General features: G+C 30.5%; 1 non-coding gene across 1 annotated transcript; it reads left to right on the forward strand.

Annotated features, from left to right (window-relative positions):
* Positions 1–13,098: 13,098 nt before the first annotated feature.
* TRNAL-AAG (transfer RNA leucine (anticodon AAG)) lies at positions 13,099–13,179 on the forward strand. Its single transcript has one exon. It is a non-coding gene; the product is annotated as a tRNA-Leu (tRNA).
* Positions 13,180–13,481: the final 302 nt, after the last annotated feature.

Below are 13,481 nucleotides of genomic sequence, written 5' to 3' on the forward strand. Positions count from 1 at the left end.
ATGAAGTATGTCAAGTATATATACATACTAAAAGGTGCACTGTTTCTTCTTTGTGCCCCAAGGTATTGTGGTCACAGAATACCTTAGTTATTTTCTGGGCCACACGCACAAAAAATGTTCTTTATATTTAGGAAATGCTCCCCTTAATATATTTTTGAGCAGTTTTGGTTTTTAAATTTGCTAAAAGTGAGCATTTCTGGTATTCGTCAAATGTTAAGCAAACTTTAATTGTCAGACTTACTGGATTGTGGGAAAAAAAAAAAGGATTTAACATGAACTCACATTTGAAGATGCAGATTTTGCTATTTTTTGGAATCTAGTGCAGCTTTTTTGAGGTGTAGTTTTTGTTTCTTTTTATCTGTTTTTGGTGTTGTGATTTACGAGATTTGATGGAATTTTCCAAATATTTCTGGTTAACTTTTTTCATTGCAGTTCCACATAAAATTTGACAGCTAGAGTTTGTTAGATATTTAACGATCAAAAGTTAAAAGATCAAAACTGCTCTAAAGATATTTAAGGGATCATTTTGAATATACTTAAATATAAGGAACCATTTTTGTTACAGTACTATTTTCTTGAGATAAATAATAGAGAACAAAACAAAAGAATATCATTATTTTGAGATGGGTGAGGGTGGCTGGCGTGGGGTGGGGTATTTGGGGGTTAGAAGGAAAGAAGAGGAAAGCTCTTTCCTCCTTTAGTCATTGTCAAGCAGTATTGGCCCAAGTAAAGTTCACAAATCAATGTGCAATAGTGGCTGATAGGATCAAGAAGTCAACCTTTTAGGCATGCAGACAACTGTTTCCCATAAAAACACTTGTTCTCCTTGTTTTTTATTTTATTCTTATTCTTATTTTAACTTTTACTCCGTCCATCTCATGTTAATAGTCCATTTTTTCCTTTTACTCGTCCTTTAACAAATCATGAAAAAACTTATACTTTTATCTTCAAACTCCTATCTAATAAGAGTACAAATATAGGATTAAAGTAAAAGTAACCGAGTCCGTTTGAAACTGTACCTAATACTGTAATTCTGTCATTGATCTAAACTAGCTAGTGTCTTTTTTTAGTTCCCCTACCTGATATTTAGTACCCGTATTGTGGCCCGACTAAATTTGGAGTCGCGCTAAGAAATTCCACAATGGAAGTAAACACTTCTTAACAAAGGCGATTTCATATTCAGAATTCAAACTCGAGACTTTTATTTAAAAATGAAAGAGGACTTAGCAGTCCACCACGATCCTTATTGGTAAGCTAGACAGAATTGCATTTAACTCTGCATGCACTCAAGTTGCATTGCTTCCCACATGTAAGCAACCAATTAAAGTGGTGGGAATTCCACCTTCATAGATGACAATATCTATTTTGAGGTATTGTTTGGTTGCATTATCAGTGCTTTCTTACAAGACTCCCACATATCTTCCCATTAATACTTAATTTATTACTGCAGCAAACAGAGTGGCAGGATCCACTCTCTTGGGAAACATTAATATTAGTTTATTTTGGAAGAACTTTTAATCCTTAGATATTAATGAGTTGATTAGGAAGGTACCTTTTCAGAATCCCTTAGAACTAGCTGATGGAGTACAATGTTAGTAAAACGTGTTTAACATGGTGTGATATTGATTGATTTGGGCAAAATCTATATAGTTTTTTTCAAAAGGTCTCGTTAAAAGTATTTGTATGAGTACTTTATATGTAGCTTTCCAATCTTTTCAACTTTCAATGAGAGACTTTGTTTGTACACTTAACAATTTAATCTCCTCTCTGACTAAGTTTCACGTGGCTCATCACCACGATCTACGAGTCTCCCCTCAACTAAGTTTCATGTGACCTATTACCACAATCCATGGGTTAATCTTCAATATTCATTACTCCATTATATGTCATGCACATGACATGGTCAACACTTATTGCCATCGAAGCCCAGAGTTAGATTCCTTTTGTGAGTCTTCAAACTAGCTTTGACATAACAAAGATAGTAATAAATTTACCCCATGTCATCACTTTGCCATCTTTGTACTCATCTCGCCAAACCAGTATGATTAGCATAAACATGCTCTGCTAAAGAAAAAAAAAGAAGAACTAGAAAAAGATGCAACTGTTCCGCTTATGAGACATATATATATTGGTCATATGTAATCATGCTTCGGAACTTGCCAATTTAGTTTAACATTCCAAAAACATTACTTATTCACCTGTCAATTTGTTACTTCATGCAGCTTTAAAATTGAATGATAGTTTCAGCAATAAATTACAGTAGCTACAGCAAATTATCAGTTGCAAGATTTGGCTTCAGTTCTCAATTGGTATACAGTAGTAATTTTGTTCAAAGGTGGGTGGCACATCAATTTCTGCAGATTCTGGTCAAACTACATCAAGATCTTGCATGCAACCGACCACAGTCCAACCCCACATTTCGTTCACACTTGAAACTTTTGTTTGTCCTGGAAGTTCGAAATTTATTATTTATATTTTTTAAGTAAATCTTTTAATACATATATAGTTGGAGCCTAAATCAGAGTTATTGAGTTCAGATAAGTTCTTGTATAAGTTATATACAAAATCCGCCTTTGCAGGTAGATTTCCTGACAGGGGCGGAGCTACAGTGTTAAAGGGGGGTTCGGCCGAACCAGTAGCTCTTGACACTATATTTGTACTAGGATTATGCAGTAAAGCTGAATAATATTTACTTGGCAAACTTTTATATGCTAATGCACTGATGGTTCAATGGCAAAGCTCTCTTTTGCCCCAAGATGTAGGTTCGAAACCCCATATTTGCCAATGTTTTTCCTTTTTTGCTAATAAGCAAGATTCTCTTTCTAAAATTAGAAGAAAATATAAAATACTCCACTTGTTTTCCTTGGGTAACTTTTTTCCTTTTTGTTATTATACAAAATTTCTTTTTAATACTTTATTTTTAATAAAATATAAAAAAAATCTTTTTAATACTTTATTTTTAACAAAATACAAATTTGACAAGTAGAAAAAGCTAAAAGGATGTTACTTTGCTGCTACAATTCTTTCATCAGTTTCTTTCACAAACCTCAAACTCAAATCCAGAGTCAGATTTTCAAAAAAGTTAGGATTCCAACTTTTGTTGTAGATCACCACTTCGTCGCCCCCGTCCGCCGGAGAATGGACCTCCAGCTGGTGACTGGTATTTATATAGTGTTTAAGTAGTTTGTCGCTTTTTTAAATATATTAAATACCGGTACTTTCTTGTTAGTCTGGCGGATGTTATACATTAGTTTGAGGTCGTTTTCCTGTCTTTTAAATTTTCGAATCCCCAAACTTCAAATCCTAGCTCCGCCTCTATTTCCTGAAGCAAGTCAATTTGTGTTGAATCGTTGCTTGAATTACAGAACATACCGATCCTAAAAAGACAGAGTGGTGCATTAAGCTCCCGTTCTGCATTGAGTCTATTATATGTCGTCTTATATCTTATAATATTTCTGCAAGAAACTATTTCTATTTTAAAAACTCCCATTTGATAATTTCAATTTCCTAGATCTCAGTACTTCTTATTGTTTCATTTTAATTTATCTGTATTAAATTTTACTAGACACCGAAATTTGAGAACATAAAGAAAACTTTTGAATTTGATAGTAAATTAAAGATATACACAACAAACCTAAAACACCATCTATCGTGATCTTAAACATGTTATGCATGTCATTTCAGTAAGAGGCTGTCATTGAGAATAAAATGGGTACGTTCAAAATAAATATTTGCGAAATATAAAAATATGGCGCTCCAAGAAGATTTTGAAAAATTATCTATGGCTACTTCTCATTTGTTTCTCGAACATGTGTGACATAATCACAAGATGATAATGGGATTCAATAAAATTTCAACTTTTGATACACATATATTAATTATGTTTTTAATCTACTGACAAATCTACTCTAATATATATATATATATATATATAGGATAATCTATCCCACCTTTCAATGTGATTATCATAGGGATAAGGCACTGTTACCCCCCTGTACTATACCCAAAATTGCTACGACACACCTTACCTTTTCTTGAGCCCTATTACCCCCCTAAACTTATTTAAAATGGAATAATTACCCCCCTCAACGCTGATGTGGCAAGGAGAGTGTGTTTCACTCTCTTTGAGAGAGTGAGAAACATAAAAAAGGGGAAAACTTAATTTTTTTTTCCTTAAAAATGCATTTTCTTAAAATTTGAAAATAAATCTAGTCTTCCACATTTAGTTTTAAAAAACGGTTTTTCCACATGTTAAGAAAATAATTAATTTTTTCAAAATTTTATAAAAATTCAGTTTTTCCACATTTTGGCAAGAAAAACACTTTTCCGGATTTTATTTGAAAAATAAAAGTGTACTAAGAAAATGAAATCATGAAAATCAAGATTTTTAAAGACATTTTAAAAAAATAATCAAGTTTTCCATATTTTTAACAAATCCATTTTTCCATATTTTAAAAAAAAAATCATTTTTCAGTTTTTTTTTTCTTTTTCAAAAACGGGTTTTAAAAAAAAACAAATTTTCAATTTTTTTTTTTTAAAAAGGGTTTTAAAAATCATTTTTTTAAAAGAAAATTCAATTTTTTAATCCATGTTTTTAGTTTTTTTTTTTAATGGGTTTAAAAAAAATCAAATTTTCAAATTAAAAAAAAAACGGGTTTTAAAACTCATTTTTTTTAATGAAAATTTAATTTTTTATTTTTATTTTTAAAAAAATTAACACGTAAGCTGAAAAAATTTAAAAAAAAGAAGAAAATAAATAAATACACATGTGGCAAGGAGAGTGTATGTCACTCTCCCATATGAGAGTGGGCATCAGCGTTTAGGGGGGTAATTATTCCGTTTTAAATAAGTTTAGGGGGGTAATAGGACCCTAGGAAAGGTAAGGTGTGTCGTAGCAATTTTGGGTATAGTACAGGGGGGTAACAGTGCCTTATCCCATTATCATATCTCAAACAGTAAAAATTTCATAATTAAAGAACAAATCATTTTGACTTTCCAACATGCAGAACCAACTAAGGTTGTGATAGATTCAAGAACGGTGAGTATTTTTTCATATTTAATTAGACGTTTTGAGTTTAAGTCAATGAATATGGAGTTACTTTTGTTAAGGAGGGATTTACAACAGAAGAATTGATTTTTCAGCCCTTTACAAACTTTATTTAGTTTTTTAATCTTTTTACAAGAGATTTTAATTTATTAAATAAAATATATTTGAAAAAGGCATTTTCTTCTATTCAAATTGTAAGACGGTAAGAGATCTCATTTCCTTTTTTACAACACATACTCTCTCCGTCCCAAAATAAGTGTTACTTTAGCAACAAAAAAAAAATTGCCGAAAATAAGTGTCATCATAGGAATTCAAAACAAAAATTTGCAAGTGTTTCCAATAATCCCCTTAGCTTAAATAGGTAGTCCTCTTTAATATTGCTCAATTCTTAAAAAAGCATTTAATAAAAAGGGATAGTTAAGTAAACTTCACATTGTATATATTGATTTTTTTAGGAGCCGTTTGGACATGATTTGAATCATGATATGAAATCAGTGATTTGAAATCTTGATGATTTGAAATTGACATTTTGTTTCGACATGCTGTTTGAAATTTTTAAGTTGTATTTTTTCTCATAGACATAAAAACCCCACAAGTTGTGAAAATCATCAAAACTTTCCCAATTCTTACACAATCTTACCAAATGAGCAAATCAAGATTCATAATAAAACGAATACGTTAGAAGGCCTTACTAAAAAAATACAACATCGATTGGTCGAATTTACTTCAATAAAAAGGAAAATTTAAAATGAGTTGTAGTATAACTACTCATTAATATTAACCCCCCACATGGTATGTACAGTTAGTAAATGGTTGGTAAGAGTAAATTTGTTATAAATATACTACCAACTTGCAGATCTTTTAATATTTGATAATAATGGTTGGTAAATATATCTACCAACTTGTGAATTTTTTTCAAAAATATAAACTTATGAATTAAGTTGTACATTTAAAAAATTTGGAATCCCAAATCATACCTTGTTGGAGAATTTAGAGGTTGAAATCATGATATAAAGTTGGAGTTGAAATTGCGTGCAAATTGCATAAACAAACGCCGATTTGAAATCAAAATATGAAATCATGATTTCCTATTGCATGGCCAACACCGACTTAATATGTATTATTTTTGCTAAGATGACACTTATCTTGAAACGGAAAAAATATTTGAATTTAGTCGAATCTCAATAAAAATATCAAACCCGAACTCGAGAGAAAACCAAAAAAATGATAAAAGTGAAATTTTTGGGGTAAATCGATAGAGGTTTTGCCAAAAATGCATTTGCTTGTACTTGTTTATGCCATCCAAGGAGACCATTAGTTTGAGGAGGGAATCTTGACTCCCTACTTCAATGCAAAGGGCGTCTTTGTTAAAGGAAGGGACTTTACCCCTTCAACAAATATCTTCCCAAATGCACTAACTTGATATAATAAGTTGAAAAATAGATTAATAATATGTTATATAATCAGATTAATAGTTTAAATTCGTTATATTATTAGTGTACCTATTTTTTATGCATAAAGTTTCTCTGTTTCTCCGCATTTAGACTTCTTGTGATGCCTCAATGTAGTGCTATTGAACTTTTCAAACGGGAGAATAACCTATGTATACGTAATAATAGGGTATATTTACAAAATATGACGATGTTTTTCAGTTTACAAAACATATCAATAGATTTCTGACAAAACATATACGAAAATTTTGTGTATGAAAACTGTATGAAATGTGTATATCTCGCTCAAAGCTTAAAATTTTCACTCAGAATTTTGTGTATGAAAACTGTATGAAATATGTATATCTCGCTCAAGATTTAAAAATTTCGCTCAAATTTGTGTATGAAAATTATACAATGAAATATATATATCTTGCTAAAAAATTAGAAGTATCACATTTTTCGTGTATGAAAATTGTATAAAAACGGTATGAAATATGTATATAACTGTATAAATTTTGTCTAAAGTTCATGTTAGGTTCTTGAAAATTTAATACAACTACAACAACATTTTATACAACTTTCATACAAATTTAATACAATTTTGTATCTCGCTTCAAATTCGGATGAAATTTAATACAATTGTAGAACTTAGATAAGAATCTCAAGCGAAATTGTGAGATAATACAAAAATTTGGATTCTGACAGGATGTGAGAGAATACAAAGCGAAATTGTAAGAATCTCAAGCAAAACTACACAACTTCGAAGTTGGATGGCCATTCGGTACACAATACAAAAAATAAAAGTAAGCCACAATCCATATGATTCTCAAGCGAAAAAAGAGCTAAACTGCAGCCACCAACCATGACCAAGTAGACCTAGAACTTAGATAAGAATCTGACAGGATCTGAGCAGATGCCAGATTGTAAGAAAGAAGGGGATGGGAAGGGTCGTTTTTTTTTTTCCAGATCTGGGCGGATTAGAGCAGGGGAAGGGAAGGATGGGCTTTTAATTTTTCAAATCCGTTATGTTTTGTAATTAAGTTGGTATATTTTGTAAATAAGGAAAAGTATTCTTATGTTTTGTAATATAGTCTTAAGTAACATTATTAGGTCATTTCCCCTTTTTCAACACATATACATAGGTGTATGTAGCATTATAGTTACGCGCGAGTTGAATTCATAATTTTTTACGCGGAACATAAATTTATGTGTAAAAATTTACTAAAATTGCAATAAATAGTAGATATGAACCCACATCTTTAAAAATATAATGCTTAATGTTAATAATTTTAATATTGAATCCATAAAGTTTAAATCCTGAATTTGTCTCCGCACACATATAAGATTTGAGTTAAATTACTGAACTATTAAAACCGTACAACAAATAGTGTATTTCCTCCTGCGTGCCACTAAAGTTTGTGTTCCTTAAAGAAAAGGCACTACAGCTTTAACCCATTTTATAATTGATTGGGAGACTACTTCTTTGCTTGGGAAAAACAGTATATCGTATATTAATTACGTGGTGGTTGTGGTGGCTAAGATCGTTGGCATCAAAGTTGCATATTCTGAAAATGTGTACTTATTTTATAGTCCAATGCTAGAGCATCTAATCAATCTTAAAAAGAGAAAATCAAGGTTGTGTATGCTGTATAGGATCCAAATGCTTCAAATATTATTCTTGCATGCCACATGTTTAACTAGCAAATTTCTAGTTTATATATTTTACATTAAAATTCATGTTTGATTGAAACACAATGGAATATGTAATAGTGAAGGTATTATATTTGGACAAATAATCCCACTTCATAGATATGGAAGGATTTATATATGATCCCATGATATGGGATAATGATGGGATTTGTTCTTTTTTAAACTTTAACTATTGATCTAATGCCACGTGTACTTTTCAAAAAGTAAGGCCATATCTAGCTGCGAATTATAAAAAATTTGAGAGAAAAAATGGAAAATGTACAAAGATTACACTAACAACAACATTAGTGTAAAAAAAGATGAAATAATCCTGGCAATATCATGGATTATTGTTTGTTAATTTGACTTTGATCCCTAATTTATGAGGGGATCAATAAAGGAAAAATTATATATTCGGCTGCTCGCCAAAAATAATTTCAACCGCTAGTCATATATATACACTACTAGGTATGAATGAATATGTATATATACATTAATAGATCTATTATTTTAGTGGACAGCTAAACAGTGTAAAAATCACGTCAATAACAAGCAAAAGGGAAAGAAGCAAAGACGTTTCGAAGTTATTGGGCTTTTCCAGTAGTCCATTTGACTTGACCCATGGGCTTAGTTCTGAACTTGTTCAGTTGTTTGAATCCTGAAGTTTAAACAACCCTGTAAACAATAGTTCATTGGCGATGCAAAATTGAAGAAACAGTCCACGTCAATGGCGGAGCCAGGATTTTCACAAAGAGTTTCAAAAATATAAAGTAGTAAATAAACGAATAAGCCAAGGGGGTTCAATATCTACTATAGATACATAAAAAATAATTTTAACCTAGTACGTTGTTCACTTTTTATCCTATCCTTAAAATATAGCTCATGTGTTGGAGTTTTAGCGGGTAATCTTGAATTTAAATTGTAGAATTTGAAATTTCATAGTGGCTAATTTTCAATTACAATAACATTCCAATTTGTCACCGATTCAAGTGGTTAATTAGAAAATAATTTTCTAACGGTGAATAATTCTCTCAGTAGAAAATTCTCTAGTAAGTCAGGAAGAAGATTAGCCTCTCTTTTAGTTTAGCGTACACAATATTTATTTACATTAAAAATGAAAATCAGAAATCAAGAGCTGGTTTATCCACTAGTCTGTTAAGATCGAATTGATACACATGACAAGTAATGTGCTTCCAAAAAGAGCAACAAGTAACAAAAACAGAAAATGCATGTTCTCATAAACAATCGGTCGCTAAGTTTATATTTGCAAACTTTTTTCCAAAATGAGGACAATGTATAAAGAGTTAGTTGGAATATGGTGCCGTTTCTTGGCTTGGAGCAATGCGATTTATTTGATTGGACTTCATGAGCTTATATATAGTTGGGAAAAGAACACAAAATACCCTAAAATGTAAAATATTTACTCATCCTTGTCCTTTCCTAAACTAATTTTGTTTCTTATCCAACCGGCAGAGAATATTTATCCGAGTACCCTCTCGCGCAAAACCCTTCCTCTATGATACCATCGCAAAGATATTTATATGTTATGATGGTATCATGGAGGACTACGAAAAGGACTTAAGCAGTCCTCGATGATACCATCTCTGTATATATAAGTACCACGATGGTATTACGGAGACTGAGGAGTGTCTCGTTGAAGAACTGAAACAATCCTCCATGATACCATCACAGTATATGTATATAAGATGATGGTATCATTGAGGTCTTTTTGAGAAAAGTGTGTCTTTTGAATAAATGAACATGATACCATCTCAGTATATTTATATACATGTTGGTATCACAATTTTGGGGACAATTCGGGTAAATAGTTTTAGTGGCATGAAAGTAAGAGGGGTATGGGCAGGTAATATTTTATTTTCAAGGGGCAACGACGTTCTTTCCATATCATTTTTGGTCATGATTTGGTTCTTGTCAACGAAGAGTTTGGACGATGGGCTTTGTTTTTTATCTGAAGAGAAATTGATATACATAATCGCCCACTAAAATAATAGCCAATGAATGTATATTTTTTGTATATTAATGTAAAATATACATTCTTGATACATAATGAATATATATTTTTTAAATATTTAGCTAGCGAATATAATTATTGTTGGTCAATCGGCCAAATGTGCAACTTGCCCTTATTTGAATGGGTTCAGAGATGGGTTTTGGGCTGCTATTTAAATCATAGCCAGCATCTGCAAAGTATTATAATTCAGGTTCCTGAAAACTAAGTTAATTCTAAGATAATAAAGTCAATAGATGATGACATTTTGAATTTTGAGACAGAAAACTAAAGTAGGAAGATAAACGATCAAGTGTCTTAACATTTACATGTAAATGTTACGGTTATATAATCCACATCATTAAGGCCACTAAGATGTTGTTTGTTTACTTAATCTTATACAACACTACAAGAAAGTATAGAAATTGCAACAACTCTTTTGGCAATAAAAATAATATAGTTGGCAAAAGTCTTTTTTTGTTGCCAAAAATTTAATTTTGTTGTCATATAGTATTGACTATTGTTGCAAAAAAATACTTTTGACAACAAAAAAAAAAAAAAATTGTTGCACGTAATTGCAATAACAGCCGTTGGAAAAAGTTTATGCAACAATAAAAAAAAAAATTGTTGCCAAAAGAACTTTTTGCAACAATAATCCATCTATGACAGCAAAAAATATTTTGTTGCCAAATGTCTTCTTTCTTGTAGTGCAACTTGTAAGCAAGGCGAAGGCACCTTAGTCTTGGTCGAAAATTGTTATTAAATACGTATATGAATAATATGCAAAAATTAAAAAATATGTATAGATAATTTTAAATAACATTTAAAGATCAACAAGCTAAACACTTCATTTTGGAACATTAGATTTGGAATTCAAGATCCAACATTGACATTTGATTTAAGATATTAAGATTTCGTCCAGATGAAGTGTAGTAATATACTTGTATTGTGTCTCATTAATATGATTTGAATTGTCTTTCTTTTAATACGATGTAATTATAATGATTTATTTATTCACTTCTTTAAACACATATCTATACCGTTCACGAAATATTTTTCGAACACCACTTGTGAGTACTAAGGAAATATAGGGATCTAGTAGCTCAGTTGGTTGGCTACCTGAACTTTCAACTTGTTGGTGACGGTTCGAATTCCCACATTATAATCCCCTTTCCTATTTCCCCTTCCCTTACCCCCACGTAATAAAAACAATTTTTTTTTTTTTTTAAAAAAAAAAGAGTACTAAGGAAATTTCTTAACCAGCACCCCCATATGGGAACTTAATTTCCACCTACTTTTTCTTCAACAACCAAGCATAGTCAAGATTTATTACATAACCAACTTCCCGGAAATTCTAATAAAATAACTTTCTTTTAAGGTGATAAATTTCTTAACAAAAATAACTCTTTGACAAGTGGCTTTTAAACAAACTTCCATTCTGAAAGATGTGAACAAAATAAATAAGATACGTGTATCATGCTGTGCAGATAAAATACCATAATTTTATATATTTAAAAACCGCAGACTATATTAATTTGTTTTTTTTACAAAATGTATTAAACAATAGCCCCTTTTAATTGTGTAAAATCACTTTGAAGATGACATTTCATTTATATGACGTACATCTAAGGCAGATTCTTTGCCCAAATTATTTTGACTTATGAAATTGCGTAGAATTTTTTATAAATTCTTGAATTGTTAAACAATAACTTTTCCTTTCATAATTCTTATTTCACTTTCTCAAAAAATCAACATTTTTTTTTTTGTAAAATATTAATTTGCTTAACGATCTCCAAGGAAGACCTCATAGTTATTTTTTCATTTTTCATTTCCTTGGTTTCTTTTTCTTCTTAGAAAAGAGAAAAAAAAAACTCAAGAGGGTATTGTCATGCACGCAAGGGTAGGTTGAATTAATCAGACTAAAAATGGTAGGTAAGGGCCATTTTGAATTGAAAATAATAATTAGAGTAATATATTATCAATGAACTTTTCAAAAATAAGCAAGGTGTCCTTGTTTAGAGTTTCACCAACAATTAATCACTAATATTTTAATTAAAAGTATATATCTGCCACAACGCTGTTCACACTGTGGTGGAAATTCTCTCTTTTTCCAAAAAATAAAAAGAAAAGAAAAGGCACTTGTGTAGTTTGAATTGCTACATTTTCATCAATTTTAATATTAGAAGCCTTCTTTCATAGGAATAAACGTATACATCATTATAAGGGAGAAGATGAATATTTAGTGCTAGAGGTACATTCGAAATTTAAATTAGTATATTAATTTGCAATCTCAATTATTACTGTATCTATGTTACCTTTATGACAGAGTATCATGTATGTGAAATTAGAATAAAACTCCATTATTTAGCACGCTACTTTAATTCTTTAACTATCGGCAAGAATGTAATTTCAAATTGTTCCATTATACAAAGAGATTTTTATTGATAATTCGTGTAAGTTTTAGTTAATGACCTGAAGAAAATGATTAGCTTCTCGTGTGAACTTTCTTAATCATGGATTCAAAAGCCTTTACTTAATTGTATCCTCCCTTGCTTGCACCATTTTTAAGGTTCTTCATAAATCATAATAGTTCTTTTAATTTCCTCACTATATTAAATATTGAGAGGTGAATCCAAAACATAAACGTAAAAAATATGTGTGGAGTATCACAACGTAATTGTCCTCTTTTTTTTGTGTGACAATTAGAATGACTTAGTATAAACATAAAAAAGAAATCGAAAAGTTTCAACCACATATAAATATATTCACTCAAGGCAAATGCAAATAAAAAAGCATTGGATGAGAGTTAAAAAAATCCCGTTATTAATTATATAATAATACGAAGTACTTCTAGTTTGTTAATGTTTCTTCGAGTACAAATATTATAGGCTAAATAAATAATATTAGGAACTAATATTATAGTTGAGATGGCCGAGTTGGTCTAAGGCGCCAGATTAAGGTTCTGGTCCGAAAGGGCGTGGGTTCAAATCCCACTCTCAACAGTTCATTTTTTTCTCAATTTAGAATTTTTAGAATTAATATAAGAGTTAATTGTGCATTTTTTCCCAGTGAAATGAGATGAAAAATTTATTAGCACATTAATATCTGTCATTTTTATATGAAATATCTTAAACTCTTGTTCCTATCACCAACAACTTTGATTAAACTTAGTATTATTTCATGGAAATTAATTAGGTAAAAGTTGTTTTAGCTCCATAATGTACTTTCTTTGTAATAATAATTTCATAATGATTTAGACCTAACTTCTGTGTCATATCTGTAGCGTTAAAATGAAAGTAAAGTG

Source organism: Lycium ferocissimum, chromosome 7, assembly GCF_029784015.1.
Source record: "Lycium ferocissimum isolate CSIRO_LF1 chromosome 7, AGI_CSIRO_Lferr_CH_V1, whole genome shotgun sequence".
NCBI classification, from domain to species: domain Eukaryota; kingdom Viridiplantae; phylum Streptophyta; class Magnoliopsida; order Solanales; family Solanaceae; genus Lycium; species Lycium ferocissimum.